Genomic DNA, 21,907 nt, shown 5'->3' with positions numbered 1-21,907 from the left:
TTCCTAGCCTCTGACCTGCTTTAATGGTCACTATCTTAATGTGGCATGTCCAGTAGAGGTTCTGGTCACTGGTAACCTCAGATTGTTGGTAGTCGGGGATTCAGCGGTAGTAACACTATTGAATGTCAAGGAGCGGTAATTAGATTGTCTCTTAAGGCTCACGTAACAAAGCAGACAGGGACCTACATTTCAGTCAGTAACTCAGTTGCAGGCCTAAGGCCCACCCTGAATCCCCAGGCTGTACTGCAGGGGTCACCAGACAAGACTGCAGGCCCGGGGCCATGATAATAACCCCCAGCTCACGGCCTCAGCAAGATAATGCTACTCTTGTTGGCTGACAATTATTTCCGGTGGAAATTTACCCAAAATGCAGGAAAATGGGCAAATGAGACATAACAGTCCAGCTCGTGTTCTGTACTTCACAAGATTGCACTAATTATGTTCATTTCCAAGTATTTTTGATTATTCTCCCCCATGGGAAGTCTGGATTTCAGGTGATATTTCTGAAATATTTATCAATCATTCTGTTTGGACATGTTACGGCACACCTTCAGACACAGTTGAGACCTCCCCACCCAGAGATAGGACACTACAACAAGTAAGGGTGGCATTAGTGAACCAGGTGAGTTTTTGTTTTGTAGTTTCACGCTTATCTGATTCCCACCGTGTTGACTTGATTTTGACTCCTGCAGTACAGCCTGGGGATTCAGTGTGGGCCTTAGGCCTGCCACTGAGTTACTGAGAGTGATCTGGGTTTTTAAACTCAGGGGCTTTGTTATCATAGCCTGGGCCCAACTCCCATCAGACCCACCTGGGTCTTGTCAACCTAACCAAACCAGGACCAGGAACTGGCTGTGAACCACTCTAACTGTTGCTGAATATCTGTCCCCCTCATAGTCAGTTAGCTCAGTTGGCTGGACAGAGTGATGCTAACAGCCAAGGGTTCCATTCCCGTACCAGCTGGGGTAATGATGAAGGAATCTCCTTCTCAACCTTACCCTCACTGTGAAGAATAGTGACCCTCTGGTTAAACCCCATTCACAGGTTGTCTCTCTCTCTAATGAGAGAGCAGCCCTATAGTCTGCTGGGACTCCAGTGACTTTATCTTTACCTTGCTGGGGTTGAGGTAATAAGAGCAGAGATTGTCCACGTCAGAGAAGGTACCTGTAGCAGGAACCTCACAACTTCATGAGAATGTTAAATCCCTGGAGTCCCTGTCTCATGAGAAATAGTGGGGATGTGGCAGGGGTGGGGGAGGGGAAAGCAGTCATTTATGTGCCTTATCCGTATCAGGTTCCCAATAGTTGCCAAACTAGTAGAACACTATATTTCTTTTAACCTGTCTTTCTAATCAACTTGTTCAGAAATATTATTACACATGTCTGGAGCAGGTATGATTTGAACTCGGGCCTAGGTCAGAGTGGTGCTGGAAAAGCACAGCAGTTCAGGCAGCACCGGAGGAGCAGGAAAACCAACGTTTCGGGCAAAAGCCCTTCATCAGGAATAAAGGCAGCAGGGACCCTTTGATCTAGACTCTGATTTCCAGCATCTGCAGTCCTCACTTTTGCCTAGTTGATTTGAATCCGGACCCCCTGGTCCAGAAATAGGACACTACATAAGCACCACAAAGGGGCCCCTCAAGACGACCCCCCCCACCACTCCTCCAACCTGAATTAGCACCTTCAAGAAAGGAGGACAGAATACAGATGTGAAAGGAACATATTAGATCCAAATGAAGGAAGGACTAAAACAGTGCTGTGGGCAGCACGGTGGCCCAGTGGTTAGCACTGCTGCCTCACAGCGCCTGAGACCCGGGTTCGATTCCCGCCTCAGGCGACTGACTGTGTGGAGTTTGCACATTCTCCCCGTGTCTGCGTGGGTTTCCTCCGGGTGCTCCGGTTTCCTCCCACAGTCCAAAAACGTGCAGGTCAGGTGAATTGGCCGCGCTAAGTTGCCCGTGGTGTTAGGGGAAGGGGTAAATGTAGGGGTATGGGTGGGTTCCACTTCGGCGGGTCAGTGTGGACTTGTTGGGCCGAAGGGCCTGTTTCCACACTGTAAGTAATCTAATCTGAAATCAATGAGAGGATGAGTTGTCAATGGTCCAGGTACAATTTACTTGCCATGTCATTTCTCACTGCCAATGTTTGAGTGTCACTGGTGAATTGGCCAGCACCTTTCAGTGCTTCCAGCTGCATTCATTCCAACCCATAAATGTACAGATCAAAGTGTTCCTCGAACCATATTCTCCGGCATGACCTTGCTGTATCAAACTACCCTTTCCAAGTGTTTTCACAGGTATTATTTGTATTGTGTAATACCATCTGTGGTGGCTGGTATAATCGGCATCTCTGCCAAATATTGTGCCTTTCTGCTATCCACTGCCATCGTGATCAGATCTAATAACAAGCCCAATCATATTAGCAGCAGCAACCATCTGCGACATCTTCCTCACCGTCTCGTCATTATTCAAATTATATATTTGACCCAAAGAACAGAACTTTGCAAAATCAGCAACCATTAATCAGAATCTCATGGCGTATTTGCTGGTTTGCTTTTGAAGCCCCCCAGTCATGTCAGCTTTGAGCCGGTGGGTAACACTCCCGCCTCTGACTCAGATCAGTTCAAATCCCCATGCAGGAGACACGGGCAGAGGATCTAAACTTGGACTCCTGGTCCAATATAGAGGGAGTGCTGCACCCATCCCTTAGATTGGGTTGTTACAACCACAATCTGTCCTCACTGGTGAACACAAAATAATCCCTCAACACTATTCTGAAGAGGAACGGGGCAGGGGTCGGCTGAATTATATGCGGAATCTCTTGACCTCACAACTTTCTGACTCAGAGATGAAAGCCACAGTGGTTACCTTACAATGACTATTGCCTCAGTGTTGCTAGATTAAATACTGAATCCCACACTCCAATTTGATCACACCACCGCCAGCCTGTTCAAGAGGATGCACCATCAGCTGTTGAAAGGCTGGGAAGTTTGATTTGATTTGATTCTTGATTGTCACATGTACCTAAGTACTGCGAAAAGTTTTGTTTTGTATGCAGTACAGGTAGATCATACCCTATATGGGGTGATTGAACAGAGTGAGGAACACTAAGTTGCAGCTGCAAAGAGGGTGTACAAAAAGCAAGACCAATGTTAGATTTGAAATTTGAGAGGTCCATTCAGAAAATCTAATAACAGCGGGGAAGAAGCTGTTCTCAAACCTGTTGGTTCGTGCGTTTAACCTTTTGTAACTTCTGCCTATGGAAGAAGTTGGAAGAGGTTCTAACCGGGGTGGGAGGGGGCTTTGATGATGTTGGCTGCCTTTCCGAGGCATCGAGCAGTGTAAATCCCGCCTCAGGCGACTGACTGTGTGGAGTTTGCACATTCTCCCTGTGTCTGCGTGGGTTTCCTCCGGGTGCTCCGGTTTCCTCCTACAGTCCAAAGATGTGCAGGTCAGGTGAATTGGCCATGCTAGATTGCCCGTAGTGTCAGGTAAGGGGTAGATGTAGGGGTATGGGTGGGTTGCGCTTCGGCGGAGCGGTGTGGATTTATTGGGCCGAAGGGCCTGTTTCCACACTGTAAGTAATCTAATCTAATCTAATCTAATCTAAATGGAGTCAATGGATGGAAGGTTGGCTTGCCTGATAGTCTAGGCTGTTTTTCCAAGTTTCTGGAGCGTTTTATGGACACAGCAGTTGCAGTGGCAAGCTGTGATGTACCGAGATAGAACCCTTTCTATGGTGCATTGGTAAAAGTTGGTGAGAGTCCTTAGAGGGGTCAGTGCTAGTGAGATGGAATCTGGGCGATTTCTCCAAAAGTTGATTGAACTACCTGCTCAGTACAACAATAAGCACCTCATTATGGTTTATTATCTATTTTATTCCATTAAAGTGGACTGATATCACTTTGAAAACCCGACATTGCAATTTTGTTAAAAGCCAGCAAACAGGTTCACTATCTAGATTAGTGGTGCTGGAAGAGCACAGCAGTTCAGGCAGCATCTAAGGAGCAGCGAAATCGACATTTCGGGCAAAAACCCTTCATCAGGAATAAGGGCAGAGAGCCTGAAGTTCTCTGCCTTTATTCCTGATGAAGGGTTTTTGCCTGAAACATCGATTTCGAAGCTACTTGGATGCTGCCTGAACTGCTGTGCTCTTCCAGCACCACTAATCCAGAATCTGGTTTCCAGCGTCTGCAGTCATTGTTTTTACCTCATTGATTTTAACCAAACAGGTTCACTAGACTATCAAAAAGCTCATTGAGTGTTGTTCTTTAGCCTGAGGGGATGGATGACAAAGGGCTTGATTAGCTATTGCTGTCAGCCCCAATAGTCAGACCCCATATAGATCACTATACTCAGTTATGTGCAGAGCAGTTCATGACGGTGTAATGTCCTTAGAGACGACAATGCAGATTCATCAGAAAATGATTGAGGCTAAAAGTGTTTCAAATCTGAGATTGGAATCTGTGAATTCTGAAATACATGGATTTTGTATTAGAGCATCCCCACCCACTCCCCCTACCCTATCACCATAACCCTGCATGGCTGACCCACCTAACCCACACACTACAAACAGTTTAGCATGACCAAATCCAGCTGACTTGCGCATATTTGGACTGTTGGAGGAAACTGGAGCAGAGGGTGGAAACTCATACAGACACAGGGAGAGCTCCACAGACTCAAATTGAACCCAGGTCTCTTTGAGACATTGATGCTAACCACTGAGAAATCATGCTGCCCTTGGGTAAGGTTATTCCTGTATGTGGAGCCAAGAAGGGTAAAGGCATTTACATACAAATCAAATTGCAAACCAGGCTCAAGGGACCGAATGGCCTCTTTCCTGATTCGGTGTGTCGAATGCTTCTTGGGTCTGGAATGTTCTCCTTCAGCCATTTGGCACATTCCGGAAGTGCCTATCAGTGTATTCCACGCCACATTACACAGCCTGATATTTTGTAACCAAATTCCTCGTTGTGGAACTGGCTATTGTTTATCCCTCAGAGCTGACATCTTCTGCTTTTGTAAGTGAAACTTATTAAAAATTCAGTGTATTAAGAAACTTCTGGAAAAGAACTAAAGAAAAGCAGAATCTTGACAATAGCAAATGGTTTGAGAGTTGGTGCACTTTCCATAATGGCAGGGAGACAGTTTATGGAACAGCCAACATGCTAATTCCCATGTTTAGTATTAAAGACTCTCAATTTTCAATGGCAAGCTGCACTCCCACAGCATCAAGAACTTAACTCACATATTTCCATAGGCTGTAATTACTCTACATCTCAAACCTCCCCCCACCCAAACACCAGCCTTGAAAAGGAAATGCATTGTTTCTGTGTGGAGAGACCAGTGAGAATATCATGCTTCAGTTTTATCAATCTAGTAGTCTGCCTGTGATGGGTATGCCTGTGATGGGTCTGCCTGTGATGGGTCTGCCTGTGATGGGTCTTCCTGTGATGGGTCTGCCTGTGATGGATTTGCCCGTGATGGGTCTGCCTGTGATGGGTCTGCCTGTGATGGGTATGTCTGTGATAGGTATGCCTGTGATGGGTTTGCCTGTGATGGGTCTGCCTGTGATGGATCTGCCTGTAATGGGTTTGCCCGTGATGGGTCTGCCTGTGATGGATCTGCCTGTAATGGGTTTTTTTGCCTGTGATGGGTTTGTCTGTGATGGGTCTGCCTGTGATGGATCTGCCTGTAATGGGTTTGCCCGTGATGGGTCTGCCTGTGATGGGTCTGCCTGTGATGGGTCTGCCTATTGATGGGTTTGCCTGTGATGGGTCTGCCTGTGATGGATCTGCCTGTAATGGTTTTTTTTTGCCTGTGATGGGTTTGTCTGTGATGGGTCTGCCTGTGATGGATCTGCCTGTAATGGGTTTGCCTGTGATGGGTTTGTCTGTGATGGGTCTGCCTGTGATGGGTCTGCCTATTGATGGGTTTGCCTGTGATGGGTCTGCCTGTGATGTGTTTTTCTGTGATGGGTTTGCCTGTGATAGGTCTGCCTGTGATGAGTCTGCCTGTGATGGATTTGCATGTGATAGGTTTTTCTGTGATGGGTCTGCAGTGATGGGTTTGCCTGTGATGGGTCTGACTGTGATGGGTCTGACTGTGATGGAGTTGCTTGTGATGGGTTTGCCTGTGTTGGGTTTGCCTCTGATGGATTTGACTGTGATGTGTCTGACTGTGATGGGTCGGCCTGTAATGGGATTGCCTGTGATGGTTTGCCTGTCTTGGATCTGCCTGTGATGGGTTTGTCTGTGATGGGTCTGCCTGTGATAGTTTGCCTGTGATGGGTTTGTCTGTGATGTGTTTGTCTGTGATGGGTCTGCCTGTGATGGGTCTGACTGTGATGGGTTTGTCTATGATGGGTTTGCTTGTGATGGGTCTGCCTGTGATGGGTTTACCTGTGATGGGTTTATCTGTGATGGGTCTGCCTGTCATGGGCTTGCCTCTGATGGGTTTGTCAGTGATGGGTCTGCCTGTGATGGGTCTGCCTATCTTGGGTCTGCCTGTGATGGGTCTGCCTGTGATGGATTTACCTGTGATGGGTTTGCCTGTGATGAGTCTGCCTGTGATTGGTCTGCCTGTGATGGGTTTGTCTGTGATGGGTCTGCCTGTGATGGATCTGTCTGTGATGGGTTTGCCTGTGATGGGTCTGCCTGTGATGGGTTTGTCTATGATGGGTCTGCTTGTCTTGAGTCTGCCTGTGATGGGTCTGACTGTGATGGGTTTGTTTGTGATGGGTTTGTCTGTGATGGGTCTGTCTGTGATGGGTCTGCCTGTGATGGGTTTGTCTATGATGGGTCTGCTTGTCTTGGGTCTGCCTGTGATGGGTCTGACTGTGATGGGTCTGCCTGTGATGGGTCTGCCTGTGATGGGTTTGCCTGTGATGGGTTTGTCTGTGATGGGTTTGCCTGTGATGGGTTTGTCTGTGATGGGTCTGCCTGTGATGGGTTTGCCTGTGACGGGCTTGCCTGTGATAGGTTTGTCTGTGATGGGTCTGCCTGTGTTGGGTTTGCCTGTGATGGGTCTGCCTGTGATGGGTCTGCCTGTGATGGGTTTGCCTGTGATGGGTTTGTCTGTGATGGGTCTGCCTGTGATGGGTTTGCCTGTGACGGGCTTGCCTGTGATAGGTTTGTCTGTGATGGGTCTGCCTGTGATGGGTCTGCCTGTGATGGGTCTGTCTGTGATGGGTCTGCCTGTGTTGGGTTTGCCTGTGATGGGTCTGCCTGTGATGGGTCTGCCTGTGATGGGTCTGCCTGTGATGGGTTTGTCTGTGATGGGTCTGCCTGTGTTGGGTCTGCCTGTGATGGGTTTGTATTCACAATGCAAGCCTGAAACTCCATGTTTTCCTCTCCAAACCCCTTTGAACTGACCTCTTCTCTTTTCTCTTAGACTTTCGCTAATAACTGCCACTTCAACCAAGCATTAGTCACCAGTCTTGTCTCCTTCTTGGCTCAGTGTCAATTCTCTGGCTATGTTCCTGAGAAGCTCCTTGACCGATTTTCTGAGATTGATTATTCTGCATGAATGTGAAGTAAAAGGTAAGGTAAAGTCGACATATTCCCGGAGGACTGCTCTCTCCTTACAGAGAGATAACTGGTGGTGAGTTTAACCTGAGGGTCAGCACACCTCGGGCTGAGTGAGGCTGAGAAGACAGGACTATCATTGTAATCCCAGCCGGTGCTGGAATTGAACCCCCATCTGTTGGCGTTACGCTGTGTCGCAAATCAGCTGTCCAGCCACCTCAGCTAACCAACATCTCCCCCACGCCCTGCCAAATGAAATTCTGTTTAGTTTGACGCAAATGTTTTTAAATTGAGGAGTTGAGGTGAAGATCATTAACAGCACCTTGCAGTGAAGATTCCGTGATCTGATCATTCTCTCTTTGAAAAGCACCTCAAGTGATAATTCTGGAATGGATAATCCAACAACCTTCCTTGAGTTAGGGTCTGTATTAACTAGAGTTCGGAAGAATGGTGGAGGGGTGGAATCTGAAGTGTATAAAATTCTGACAGGACTTGACGCAGGGAGGATGTTTCAACTGATTAAGGAGTCTCAGAAGATGAGGCAGACTGAGAAGAGGAAAGATTTCTTCACTCGCTGAGTCTGTGGAATTCTACACCACAGAAGGCTGTGGGAGCCAAGTCACTGAATATTCTCAGGAAAGGGATTGGTAGATTTTAAAGGTATCAAGAGTTGTGAAAGAAAGCTTGAATGTGGTATTGAGATTGAGGCTCTGTGATGATCAGATTAAATGGCAGAGCAGGTTTGAAAGGCCAAATAGTCAACTTCTGCTCCTAGTCTCGATGTAAGTCTGCCCCTCTGTCTTTAATTTCCACAACAAGCACATTTAGTGATGACCATAACACCATGTAATCAAAGTACATTCTGGCATGTTACCTGTCTCTTTAACATCTAATTACTGTAAGTGGCCTCATCCAGTAGTTCATTAAAGATTTCTGAGGAAAGGTCACTCAACCTGAAACGTTTCCTCTGATTTCTCTCCACAGATGCTGCCAGACCAGCTGAGCTTTTCCGGCTATTTCTGCTTTTGTTCATTAAAGATTACTTGACGGTGAGGAGAGGGTTTGATCAGACTGGCGAGCACTTGTAAATCTCCAGTGCCATGTCAGAAGGGACTATGTGGAGCTGACTGGATTGGCTTTATGCGTTGTGTTTTATCTAATTTCACACTTTATACTTTATTCTGCAGAATGAGTCATTTTTCAATCCTGCTGAAGAGCAGCGCTGATCAACTGACTAAATTATTCCTACACCCTTCTCCCTAAACTTTGTTACGTCACTTCCCAATATCACGAACTTGCATAAATCCAATCTCTTCGATGTTTTCCTCATGTCTCATATTTGGCTGCTGTTATAACAAATATAGGAGATGTGGGGTCATTATAGGAGATGTGGGGTCATACGAAAGAATCTGGAGTTGTCCATCGGGTGGTGAAGACACTGCTTTCTGTCCAGTTGAGCTTTGGAAGGTGTTATACTGTCAGCGTAGACCATGGGTGGGAGTGGAATCCAGGGCAACTGAAGGCATGAACTCATCTGTTGTAACCTCCAGGAATATGTCCAGACCACAGTTGGCAACATCCCAGTTGCCCAATGCACCCAAATTCTATGGTGCAGCCATATTCAGTAGCAACGATAACTTGGTGTGTACACAGATCTATTATCTACAACAGGAACAAAAAGGCCAGGTGTACCTACTAGTCAGAAGGAATGTTCTGCAATGTACACCAGGAAGTCTGCACTGAGTTGCAAAGCCAAAGGACATTACTGGAGTGTTTCAGGTTAACAACCCCTCCCCCCACCCCCCCAGAAATTGATGAGGACTCTCGAGAAATTAATCCTCCTCAGTGTAAAACTATATTCACTGATGTAGCCCAGCAACCATCAATGGTTTCTTTTTTAACCCTGTCAATGCCAATTGGGTTCTGCCGGGTCTGATGGTCAAGACCATTCGACCACAAGATCTCGCAGCATAATTAGGCCATTCTGCCCTTCACACCTGCTCTACCATGGCTAATCTGTTTCTCAACCCCAATCTCCTGCCTCCTCCCTGCAACCTTTGGATTCCCTTGCTAATCAAGAACGCAAATCACTTTCTGTAAGGCTTGAGTGAATTCAAAGCAAGACACGGGAATAGCAAAGCTCACAGATAGAACATAGAACATAGAACATTACAGCGCTGTACAGGCCCTTCGGCCCTCGATGTTGCGCCGATCAAAGCCCACCTAACCTACACTAACCCACTATCCTCCATATACCTATCCAATGCCCGCTTAAATACCCATAAAGAGGGAGAGTCCACTACTGTTACTGGCAGGGCATTCCATGAACTTACGACTCACTGAGTGAAGAACCTACCCCTAACATCTGTCCTATATCTACCCCCCCTTAATTTAAAGCTATGCCCCCTTGTAATAGCTGACTCCATACGTGGAAAAAGGTTCTCACTGTCAACCCTATCTAACCCCCTAATCATCTTGTACACCTCTATCAAGTCACCCCTAAACCTTCTTTTCTCCAATGAAAACAACCCCAAGTGCCTCAGCCTTTCCTCATACGATCTTCCTACCATACCAGGCAACATCCTGGTAAACTTCCTCTGCACCCATTCCAGTGCCTCCACATCCTTCCTATAGTATGGCGACCAAAACTGCACACAATATTCCAGATGCGGCCGCACCAGAGTCTTATACAACTGCAGCATGACCTCAGGACTCCGGAACTCAATTCCTCTACCAATAAAAGCCAGTACGCCATATGCCTTCTTCACTGCACTATTTACCTGGGTGGCAACTTTCAGAGATCTGTGTACATGGACACCAAGATCCCTCTGCTTTTCCACACTACCAAGTATCCGACCATTAGCCCAGTACCCCATCTTTTTATTACTCTTACCAAAGTGAATCACCTCGCACTTAGCTACATTGAACTCCATTTGCCACCTTTCTGCCCAGCTCTGCAGCTTCTCTATATCCCGCTGTAACCTGCCATATCCTTCCTCACTGTCTACAACTCCTCCGACTTTCGTATCATCCACAAACTTGCTCACCCAACCTTCTAACCCTTCCTCCAGGTCATTTATAAAAATGACAAACAGCAATGGTCCCAAAACAGATCCTTGCGGAACACCGCTAGTGACGGCACTCCAAGATGAACCTTTGCCATCAACTACTACCCTCTGTCTTCTTCCAGCCAGCCAATTCCTAATCCAAACCTCCAACTCACCCTCAATGCCATATCTCTGTATTTTCTGCAGTAGCCTACCATGGGGGACCTTATCAAACGCCTTACTAAAATCCATATATACCACATCTACCGCTTTCCCCTCATCTACCTCCTTAGTCACCTTCTCAAAGAATTCAATAAGGTTTGTGAGGCATGACCTGCCCTTCACAAAACCATGCTGACTATCCTTGATCACATTATTCTTATCCAGATGTTCATAAATCCTATCCCTTACAATTCTCTCTAAGGGAGAGATCTTGAGTATGACCCACCATCCAATGAGATCGTGACTCAACTCCACTTCCTTTTCTGCTTTCCATTACCCTTGAGTCCCTTCTCCACCAAAAATCTATTTGTGCCTTGACTAATTTCACAGACCTGGTGTCCACAGCTCTCTCATGACTGAGAGTTCCACAGATGAGCAACCTTCTGAGCAAATAAAAAAGTCTTAAAACAGAATGGACTCTTACTTTGGAGTATTATTCACTTGTTCTTGCCTCTCGGGAGTCATCTGATCCAGTTTCCTTGCTGTATGTATGTTCCAGTAAGCTGTAACCATGCAAACCACTCCTGCCTCGTCATTTATCATTGTCAGATCATCAACAGGTCAATGAATGAAGGCAGACATTGGCAGCGACTTGGTACCATTAGTTTCACTAGTTTCATTTGGTTTGAGTGAGCAACAGTTGGACAATGCCTGGGGAAGAGATGGAGAACAGAGATTTTGGTAGCTTGGAATCATAGGATCCCTACAGTGTGGGAAGCAGGCCATGTGGCCCATCAAATCCACACCATTGCTACATGACTATCCCACCCAGATCTACCCCTGTAATTAGATTAGATTACCTACAGTATGGAAACAGGCCCTTCGGTCCAACAAGTCCACACCAGCCCCTCAAAGAGTAACCCACCCAGACCCATTATTTATCCCTGACGGATTACCACTGCTACAGGACCTGCACACTATGGGCAATTTAGCATGGCCAATCCACCCAACCTGCACATCTTTGAAGGAAACCCATGCTGACACGGGGGAGACTGTGTAAACTCCACAGTGGGATTCGCCCGAAGCTGGAATCGAACCCGGGTCCATGGTGCTGTGAGGCAGTAGTGCTAACCACTGAGCTACTGTGTCACCCAGCCTGTGTTCGTTCTGTACACCCATTTTGCAATTCTTCCATAGTTGAAATATTTGTCAGGTAGAGCACAGCAATGAATACAACACAGTAGCTTAACCAACATAAACATATGGCACCTGAAACAAAGCCCCACGTGTCTCCTATTAATAGAGTAGGATGGATGGCAATTGCATCAATATTAAACTGAAAACAAAAGCCAATTTCTTCCTCGACCTGCTCCATGCACAATGTACGATTTGTTATGTGTTCTTCATGCTGTGTGCTAGCTGCTTAGTACATTTGCAATTTTGGCCATGCTCAGCGAGCTAACAGATTTATCCTTCGTCCAGCCTGATGCCTCCCTGAGATGCAGCCATCATTTTGATGGAAAGCTGCTATCCCAGCTGGACACTGGGGAAAGGAGTAATGAGCTCTGGTGGTGGTGGTGGTTCAGTAACTATTGCATGACCTGCTGAGGAGCTACAGTGTCTGAAGGAGAGGCCCTGGGATTATATTATTACTCTACACTTGGGCATTCAAAATCCCTCACTGCATACACCCACCCCACCCTAGCTTGTCTTAGAGGATACTGTACTCACTTTCCATATATATTCCATGGGAGTTCTTTTAAATGGTTTGCCCTTTTAGGGTGGAGAAGAGGCAATTTGTTTCCTCTCTGCCTTTTGTGGGCAGGACATACCTGGGCAATTTGTCATGCAGCTGTTTTGGAATGGCTTGACTAGAATCAAGTCCAGTTCTGGTGAACGAGACATCAGTAATATTGTCCGATTATAGTCAGGCCCTTATCCTTTGCAATATCCAGTGCCTCTGACCATTTGTTGGTATTAGCACATGTAAAGTCGAGGAAGCTAAAATCAGACAGGGCCTGTGAAGAACATAAACCAGGACAGTACTCAGGCAGGGAAACGGTGAGCAAGAAGGAGCCATGAAATGAACTTGGCAAGTAATGTTAAAGAGGATCCCAAGGCATTCCATTAGTATATTAAAAACGAGAAGATAACAAGGGAGAAGGTAGGAACACTCAAGAATAAAGGAAGGAACTTGCACTTGGAAGCAGGCAATGTGAGTGAGAGGAGCAGGAGAATCGACGTTTCGGGCATAAGCCCTTCTTCAGGAATTCCCGGATGCTACCTGGCCTGCTGTGTTTTTCCAGCACCACATTTTTCAACTCTGGTACTCTAGCATCTGCAGTCCTCACTTTCTCCTAATGTGAGTGAGATTCCTAACTGAGTACTTTGCAATGGTATTTACCCAGGAGAAGAATATGGAGGATAGCGAGATTTGTGTGGAGCATGCTAATATGCTGGGCATTTTGAAATTGAGAAAGTTATGATGTTGGATCTCTTGAAGAGCATTAAAGTGGCTAAGATCTGTGTATCCTCAGTCAACACTGGAGAGGTCCTGGAGGACTGGTGAGTAGGTAATGTTCTCCCTCTGTTCAAGAAGGGAAATAAGAATAATCCAGGAAACTATAGACCAGTGAGTCTCACATCAGTGGTTGGGAAGCTATTGGAGAGAATTCTCAGGGATAGGATTTACGCAGGTTTGGAAAAGCATGGGCTAATTAGGGGCAGTCAGTATGGCTTTGTGCAGGGCAGGTCATGTCTTACCAATTTGATTGAATTGTTTGAGATGGTGACGAAGGTGATCAATGAGGGGAGAACAATGGGTGGTTGTCTACATGGATTTTAGTAAGGCTTTCAACAAGGTCCGACATAGTAGTCTCATCCAGAAGATTAAGATGCATGGGATCCACCATGACTTGGCTGCATGGATTCAGGATTGGCTTGTCCATTGAAGGCAGAGGGTAGTGGTGGAAGGGTGTTTTTCTGCCTGGAGGTCCATGACCAATGGTGTTCTGCAGGGATCTGTACAGGGATCTGTACAGGGATCTCTGCTGTTTATGATATATATAAATGACTTGGATAAAAATGTAGGTGGAACAGTTGTAAGTTTGCAGATAATACATAATGTAGAAGGTTGTCAAAAGATATAGCGGGATACAAATCAGTTGCAGATATGGGCGGAGAAATGGCAGACGGAGTTTAATCCAGGTAAGTGTGAAGTCTGCACTTTGGGAGGTCAAATGCTAAGGAAATGTTTACGGTTAATGGGAGGATCCTGAACAGTATTGATGCACAGGGGGATCTTGTGGTTCAAGTCCATAGCTCCCTGAAAGTGGCCTTGCAAGTAGAGAGGGTGGTAAAGAAGGCGTATGGCATGCTTGCTGTTATTGGTCGGGGAATTGAGTATAAGAGTCAGGATGACATGTTGCAACTTTCTAAGACTTTGGTTAGGCCACACTTATAGTACCGTGTTCACTTCTGGTCGCCACATTACAGAAAGGATGTGAAGGTTTTGGCGAGGGTACGGAAGAGGTTTACCAGGATGCTGCCTGGACTAGAGGGTATGAGCTATAAGGAGAGGCTAGAAAAACTCTGGTTGGTTTCTCTGGAGTGGCAGAGTCTGAGGGGAGATTTGATCAAAGTCTACCACACACTGTTTTTTTAACAGTGTGACAGTGTGTGGTAAGAATCTGGAATGCACTGCCAGAGGTGATGGTGGAGGCAGGTGTGATAGGGACGTTAAGAGACTTTTAGATAAGCACATGAATATGGGAGGATCGGAGGATATTGACCAAGGGCAGGCAGAAGGGGCTGGTTTAGTTTGGCGTCAGGTTCGGTACATATGTAATACGTACCGAATCCTATTTTGTAGCTTCACCAGGGTGACACCTCATTGTCCGATGCTTCCGAACCAGGATTGATCCCTTGCGTGATGGCACTGGTAGAGCGGGTAATATGCCAGGCCATGAGGTTGCGGATTGAGGTCGCGCACACTTCTACTGCTGATAATCCCGAATGCCTCAAGGATGGCCGGTTTTGAGTACACAGTCCGAGACAGCACAATGTAGAGTTTCCTCATTGGGAAAAGGGGAGCTTTTCCTCCCAATGATTCTGCCTTGGTCACTCTTCCTGATACTGCCATGGGCAGTTGCATCCGAGGCAGGCTGACTGAGGTAGATGTGGCTGAGTATATTTTGGCCTCTTGTTGGTTCCCTCACCACCTGCTGGAGACCCAGTGAACACACTCAGCGATGGAACCTCTCCAGCCCTCTGGGACAGAGAATTCCAAAGATTCACTACTCTTTAAGTGAAGAAAATCCTCCTCATCTCAGTGCTGAATGGCCTGCTGATTATTCAGAGACCATACCCCCTGGTATTGGACCTCCCCAATGTGGACAATTGCCTGCATATGTCCTGTCCACAAAAAAAAATGCAGGACAAATCAAATCTGGTCAGTAACCCCTCTTCAGTCTACTCTTCATCATCAGTAAACCCAAGGAAGAAGGCGGTCATCAACTGTACTAATCAGCAGCAAGACCCTGCTCATTGACACTCACCTTTAAGGGAGTGGATGCTTCTGGATGTTGTCCTAATCAAATGGGCTGCTTTGTCCTGGATGGTGTCTTGAGTGTTGTTGAATCATTGAATCCCTACAGTGTGAAACAGGCCATTAGACCCAACAAGTCCACACCGGCCCTCCAAGGTATATCCCACCCAGACCCATTCGCCCTACCCTATCACTCCACATTTACCCCTAACTAATGCACCTAACCTACACATCCCTGAACACTATGGGGCATTTAGCATGGCCAATTCATCCTAACCGGCACATCTTTGGACTGTGGGAGGAAACCCACACAGCCACGTGAGGCTGGAATCGAACCAAGTCCCTGGTGCTGTAAAAGGCAGCAGTGCTAATCACTGAGCCACCACGTCCATGTTGAAGTTGTCCCTATCCAGGCAAGTGGGGAGCATTCCATCGCACTCCCGAATTCTTGGGGAGTAAGGAGGTGAGTTACTCACTGCAATATTCCTTAGCCTCTGACCTGCTCTTGTAGTCATTGTGTTTATGTGTCTAGTTCATTTCAATTTCTGGTCAATGGTAACCCCCAGAGACCTTGGTAGTGATGGTGATACCATTGAATGTCACAGGGCAATGATTAGAGTCCCTCTTGTTGGAAACGATCATTGCCTGGCATTTGTGTGCCGTGAATGTTCCATGCCCGGGTATTGTTCAATAGTTGCAGCTGAAATGCCACCTGACCCCACCAACCCCGTCAGATCCATCTCCAGTCAGCCCCCACCCAGGAACATGATATCCCCTGGCAGGGGGTGGAGTTGTTCAACCCCAACTCGATGGGTGCCAGCTCCGTTTTTGAGAAAGAAAGTAAAACAGCGAACAGAATGAATGCCAAGGGCAGGAGCACCAACTGCTCCCAACCTGCTGAGCTCCCCATGCATTCCACAAGAATATTGAGCACAGAGGTGAATGTGTAAAGTCAGCTTTCAGTTTTATTCTTTCACAGGCCATTTACTGTCCATCCCTAACTGCAGTTAAGAGTCAACCACGTTGCTGTGGGTTTGGAGTCCCATGGAGACCAGACCAGATAAGGACGGCAGTTTCCTTCCCTCAAGGACATTGGTGAACCAGATGGTTCCCAGACAATGTGCATCACTAGACTCTTCATTCCAAATTTTATTATTGAAGTTAAATTTCACCAACTGGCATGGCAGGATTTGAACCAAGTACCTAGACGTTTGGATTAGCAGTCCAACAATAATACCATTAGGCCGTCACCGCCATTATCTCAGTTACGTGCACATTTCAAAATTGCAAGGTGCTATATGCCATTACAGCAATGCCTGAACAGAGCCTTCCACACACTGGAGTTTACCAAAGATTCTGTCATTAAGGACTCAATCTCTCCTCCATTCCACCTGATAAAATAACAAACCTTTTCTGTTTAATCCCTGGGTTTATGACATAGTTCTTCATTATTGACAAGTAAAACCACTCTGTCGGTCATGGGGAGTGAGACCACACTTACTAATCAATATTTAGATTTAGCAGGGTGATTGATCAGGAAACGTGGGTGGGTTTCAAGAGAGAAACCCGGTAGCTTCTAGTTAAGAATTGGGATTTGGAATTATTAAAACGTACCAGGAGGACAAAGTGGGCTGGATGGGATGAAGGACTTTGGACCGTGTGAATTAGGAGCAAGAGTTCAGCCAAAGATGCTTTGGACCTGCGCCATCATTCATTAGGGTCACAACCGATCTTCTATCTCAGCCCTTCCTTCCTGAACTATCAAATACTCTTACTCTCTTGCACCCCACCAACTTCTTCAAATCTCTCCTGTACACAGTAGTGAGTACCTGAAAGGGTTAATTGACATCTCAAGATAAGCTCGGAAGCAGGTAGCCAGTTCTCGGTGTCCAGTGAGTCCTGTGTGTGTTCGCCAGAGAGCGTGCAATGATGCATCAGTGATTGCTGATAGGATGTAACCGATGCAGTATATGGACCTCATCTTAAACTGAGGCTGGTCACCACAGAGGAACCTGTCATGAATCTCTGATTGCAATATAACTCGTTACTAACTTCTATGTAATAAATTTTAGCCGCTGGTTATCAACATCGAATCCATCATCTGCTGAAAGGTTTGTACCGGTGTCCTTCCCCAGGTACGGTCAGTGATACCAAAAGAAGGACCGGGTGGTTGCGAATCTACCCAATGAATCCTTGATGATCCCACCTCCTTTTACCTTCGAGCCAGTGACGCTTGCCTCACTGGGACGGCAGTGTTTGATTGGTCTGCACCAATGGCTTGGTGCAATTGGCCTTTGACCAACATTTGACTTCGTTGAGAACATTGGCTTCTCATGCATCGCAAAGGGGGCGATGAAACGTGTTTCAATTAAATTTAGGTCGAGCTTGCTTCATGTTTGTGGCCATTCTGCCATTCACTACCCCCTATCCAATTCATCAACCCCCCCCACTCCCTCCATCCCCTAGTCACTGAACCCTCTTCCCCTGCACTGTGCCCCCTTCCAAAGCTCACACATGAATGCAGCCACTTGGGTGAGAAAAGGGCTGTGGGCTAATTACCCAGAAACACCAGCTCTCTCTGGGGAGAAAAAGAGAGGGGAAACATTAGCTGAGAAGGCATTGGAACAAAGCGAGCTGGGGAGTAAGGATGGTTGGAACAGGCCATGCATAAACAACATCTCAGCCTGAAAACTGACAAGAAATGAGGGAGTTTCGATATGCTGTGATGTTGGGTGGGCGACAGTGAAAGATAGAGCAATGACTCACTGATAATTGAGCAGTGCTAATGGAACGCCTTCGAAACTCTGGCTCATCCGAGTCCTCAGCCTGATGATGGTTGGAATGAAATGCAGGCTTTATGTCGCTTAGTTAATCTCTCGGCAACCGGTCACAGCGCTGAGGGAGACACACGATGCACATTTACCAGGAAACAATCACAGCCATGCTAGCCCTCTGCCAGATTCCTGCACAATACCACCTAAAAAGTGTTTTTACATCATCAGGTCTGCCAGCGTCAGTTGGATAAATTCCTGACAGTTCTCATCCCATTAATTCTTGCCTCCAACTGCTCCAACCTGACAACCAGCATGATTTCTTTATTGATATTAAAAATGAAAAGGGAAAAAAAAAGACCCATTTTTATTGCCCCCTGATTTCCTTTACAGAAGCCTGGAGGCCTGGCAACTTGATACGTCATTTCCCTTATCACGAAATACTCGATAACCTTACGTCAAAGGATTGAGTGCTCGCTGAGGTCAGACTTTTGCCTGCCTGCACCTGAGTCAGACAGGGTACACAAGCTTCAACTCCACAGAGCTCAAAGCAAAACAGAGGGTGCTGCAGGTGGTTCATGCCTCAGGCCAGGGGAGAGCTGGAGAAGCAGAGTCCTTCATGGAAAACGCAATCAGTGCCGGAATGGAAGCTGAGCTACTGGCCTTACTATGCACTGCAAAGCAGCCATCTGAGCTAACCAGACCGTTATAGCATTAAAATTCCTACAGCATGGAAACAGGCCCTTTGGCACAACAAGTCCACACCAACGCTCCAAACTGTATCCTACCCACACCCATTCCCCTATATTTACCCCTGACAAACGCATCTAACCTATAGACACTATGGGCAATTTAGCATGGCCAAATCACCTAACCTGCACATCTTTGGACTGCAGGAAGAAACCCACACAGACATGGGGAGAACACACAGGCAGTCACCTGAGGCTGTGAATTGAACCCAGGTCCCTGGTGCTGTGAGGCAGCAGTGCTAACCACTGAGTCACTGTGCCATTGTTGAATCAGATTTTAATTAGCAGGGATCTGTGAGAGCTAAATCAACACGTTAGACAAAGATTCAGAAACAACCTTGAACTGAAAAATGTTCAGCCTTTATTAAAAAAAAAACGCATGTAGATTTTTGGCTAAAAAACATAAGAGAGGAGAGAGACAAAAGTTTCCTAGGCTCTCCATGTTTTTTGCACCTTTACAAGTAGCAAGAAAGAATAACATTTATATACCTTTAAAACATGCTGAGAAGTGACAGATTATCATGAAATGGTTGTCATCTGTTACAGTGTTCCATAACTTTGTTTCTGTGTTCGGATGTTTTGTTTCAGTTAAAATCTGCAGTTCAAATATACAAGGAGCCATTATAAGGTTGGAGATTTTGTCTGCATTCAGCCTGTGCCATGTTCACTGTTTCTGACCTTTCACCACTGTCCTTTTTAACTTACTGATCTATAACCCAGGAGGATGGCCAATTTTCCCATCAGGCATTTTTAAAATGTTTCCCACAATACCACAAAGCCACCTCTGAGCGAAGAGACCTGGTTCATGTCCTGTTTGCTTCAAAGTTGCATCATAACATCATGGCTAGCACTGCTGCCTCACAGCGCCGGGCATCTGGGTTCGATTGCAGCCTTGGGCGATCGCCTGTGTGGAGTTTGCTAGTTTTCCTGTATCTGTGCGGGTTTGCTCCGGGTGCTCCAGTTTCTTTCCATTGTCCGAAGTTGTGCAGGTAAACTGTCTATGGTAAATTGTCCCATTTTGTCCAAGAATGTGCTGGTTAGGTGGCATAACCATAGTAAACAATCAAAATGTACAGGATTTGGGGGGGCATGGTGTGGTGTTGGGTCTGGGTGGCCAGTATTGACTCAGGGTCTCAGACTCAGACTCAAGGCCAATCAGTCTCTTCCTGCACTGTAAGGGTTCTATAATTATATGATTTGAAACTAAATCTCCACGATGGTGACCATGAAAGTATCATTGATTGTTGTAACAATCTGATTGACTGATGTTCCTTTAGGGGAAGGAAGTCTGTCCTCCTTGTGTGACCTACACAGGACTTCAAATCCACACCAATCTGACTGACTCGGAACTGCCCTGTGAAACGACTCCAGTTCATGGGTCATTTAGGATGGGCCACGGCTCCCGGCCTTGCGAGCAACTCCCACTGCCATTAAAGATTTTTAAAAAAAATATCTCAGCTGATAGTCAATGCAGTACTGAGGGTCTGCTGCACTGTCACATGTACCACCGCTCAGGTATGACATTAAATGAAGGCTCCGTATGCTCTCTCTGGTGGATACTAAGATTTTATTGACGCAGCTTCAAAGAGGAGCAGGGAAGTGTCCTGGTCAACGTTGATCCCTCAGACAGCATGACCAATAGGGTGGCACGGTGGCTCAGTGGTTAGCACTGCTGCCTCATAGCACCAGGGGCCCAGGGTCGATTCCAGCCTCAGGCGACTGTCTGTGTGGAGTTTGCACATTCTCCCTGTGTTTGCATGGGTTTCCTCCCGGTACTCTGGCTTCCTCCCACAATCCAAAAACGTGCAGGTTAGGGTGGATTGCTCATGGCTAAATTGCCCGTAGTGTTCAGGGATGTGCAGGTTAGTCAGAGGTAACTAATAGGGTAGGGGAATGGGTCTGGGTGGGTTACTCTTTGGAGGGTTGGTGTGGACTTGTTGGGCCAAGGGGCCTGTTTCCACACTGTAGGGATTCTAATTCTTAAAAAAAAAACTGATTATTTAGGCTCATCACATGTTATTTATGGGATCCTGCTGTGCACAAATGTACAGGATTTGGGGTGGATGGTGTGGTGTTGGGTCTGGGTGGCCAGTACTGACTCAGGGTCTCAGACTCAGTGAGAATTGTGACAGCGACAATACTTCAGAAGTGGTTAATTGGCTGTAAAGCATACACATCCCTTCTTTATTATTGTATTGCCCCTTTTCTTGATTCTTTTCCGCCACCCCACTCCCTCTGCAACAGGACTCCTGCATTGATCTAGTGGCCTTTACCTTGTGTGTCCAATACTGAAGATGTGGGTGGCTATGTTGGCTGGGTGGTTTAAGCAACACAGATGAGACTGACTTGGCAGTGTGCCTGCATCAGGGAGAGCTGCCACAGAAACGAGTCAGCACAGGATCTCAGTCAACATTCTCCCTGAGTCGTCATTGCTGAAACACCTTGCTCACAGCTCAGTCAACTGGAACCCATCACAATTAATGAGCTGCGTGTCACAAACGCTGTGCGCGGCCAGGGACAACAACAGACAGGCAGTCACATTGTTCCTGGCCCTCAATCGTCTCCATTGAATTTATCTCCACAGTTAATCCCCTTCTCATCTGGCATCAATTCGGAAATGAACGCAGAAGTGAGCTCGGAGTTCAATTGCCATGAGTAGCAGGAAATAAGAATTAGCAAATTGTCCATCTTTGCTGCTCCCAGCCCCAGTAGAATTCCATTGCCTGGAGGGTTGTGACAAGACAATCACAATGAGGGGGAGGAAACAGATTGAAAAGGACAAGGCGCAGGACTCTGCTCTGAGCACCTTGCTCAAAACTCACGTTTTTAAACATGTCTTCATTCATGTTTATTGAAGTCAATTTAAGTACAAGTCACAATGGATGATATTATTTTATGCACGTTACATTAATTTAATATCAGTTTAACCTCCCTTCAGCTTCAATCGCACTGATTCCGCCCGTACTCGAACGCTGTAATCCCCACACCTCTGGCTATCCCCATCCCTGAATCCTCCTGACCCTTCAGTCCACATTACCCTGCACTCTCCCACTTACTGATACTCAAGCCCTGTCTCTCCCTTCACACTTGCTCCTTGTTTCCTCTCCA

The sequence above is a fragment of the Chiloscyllium punctatum genome, chromosome 29 (genome assembly GCF_047496795.1).
Source record: "Chiloscyllium punctatum isolate Juve2018m chromosome 29, sChiPun1.3, whole genome shotgun sequence".
Classification (NCBI taxonomy): domain Eukaryota; kingdom Metazoa; phylum Chordata; class Chondrichthyes; order Orectolobiformes; family Hemiscylliidae; genus Chiloscyllium; species Chiloscyllium punctatum.
The sequence above is the reverse complement of the archived record's forward strand: the minus strand, read 5'-3'. Positions refer to the sequence as shown.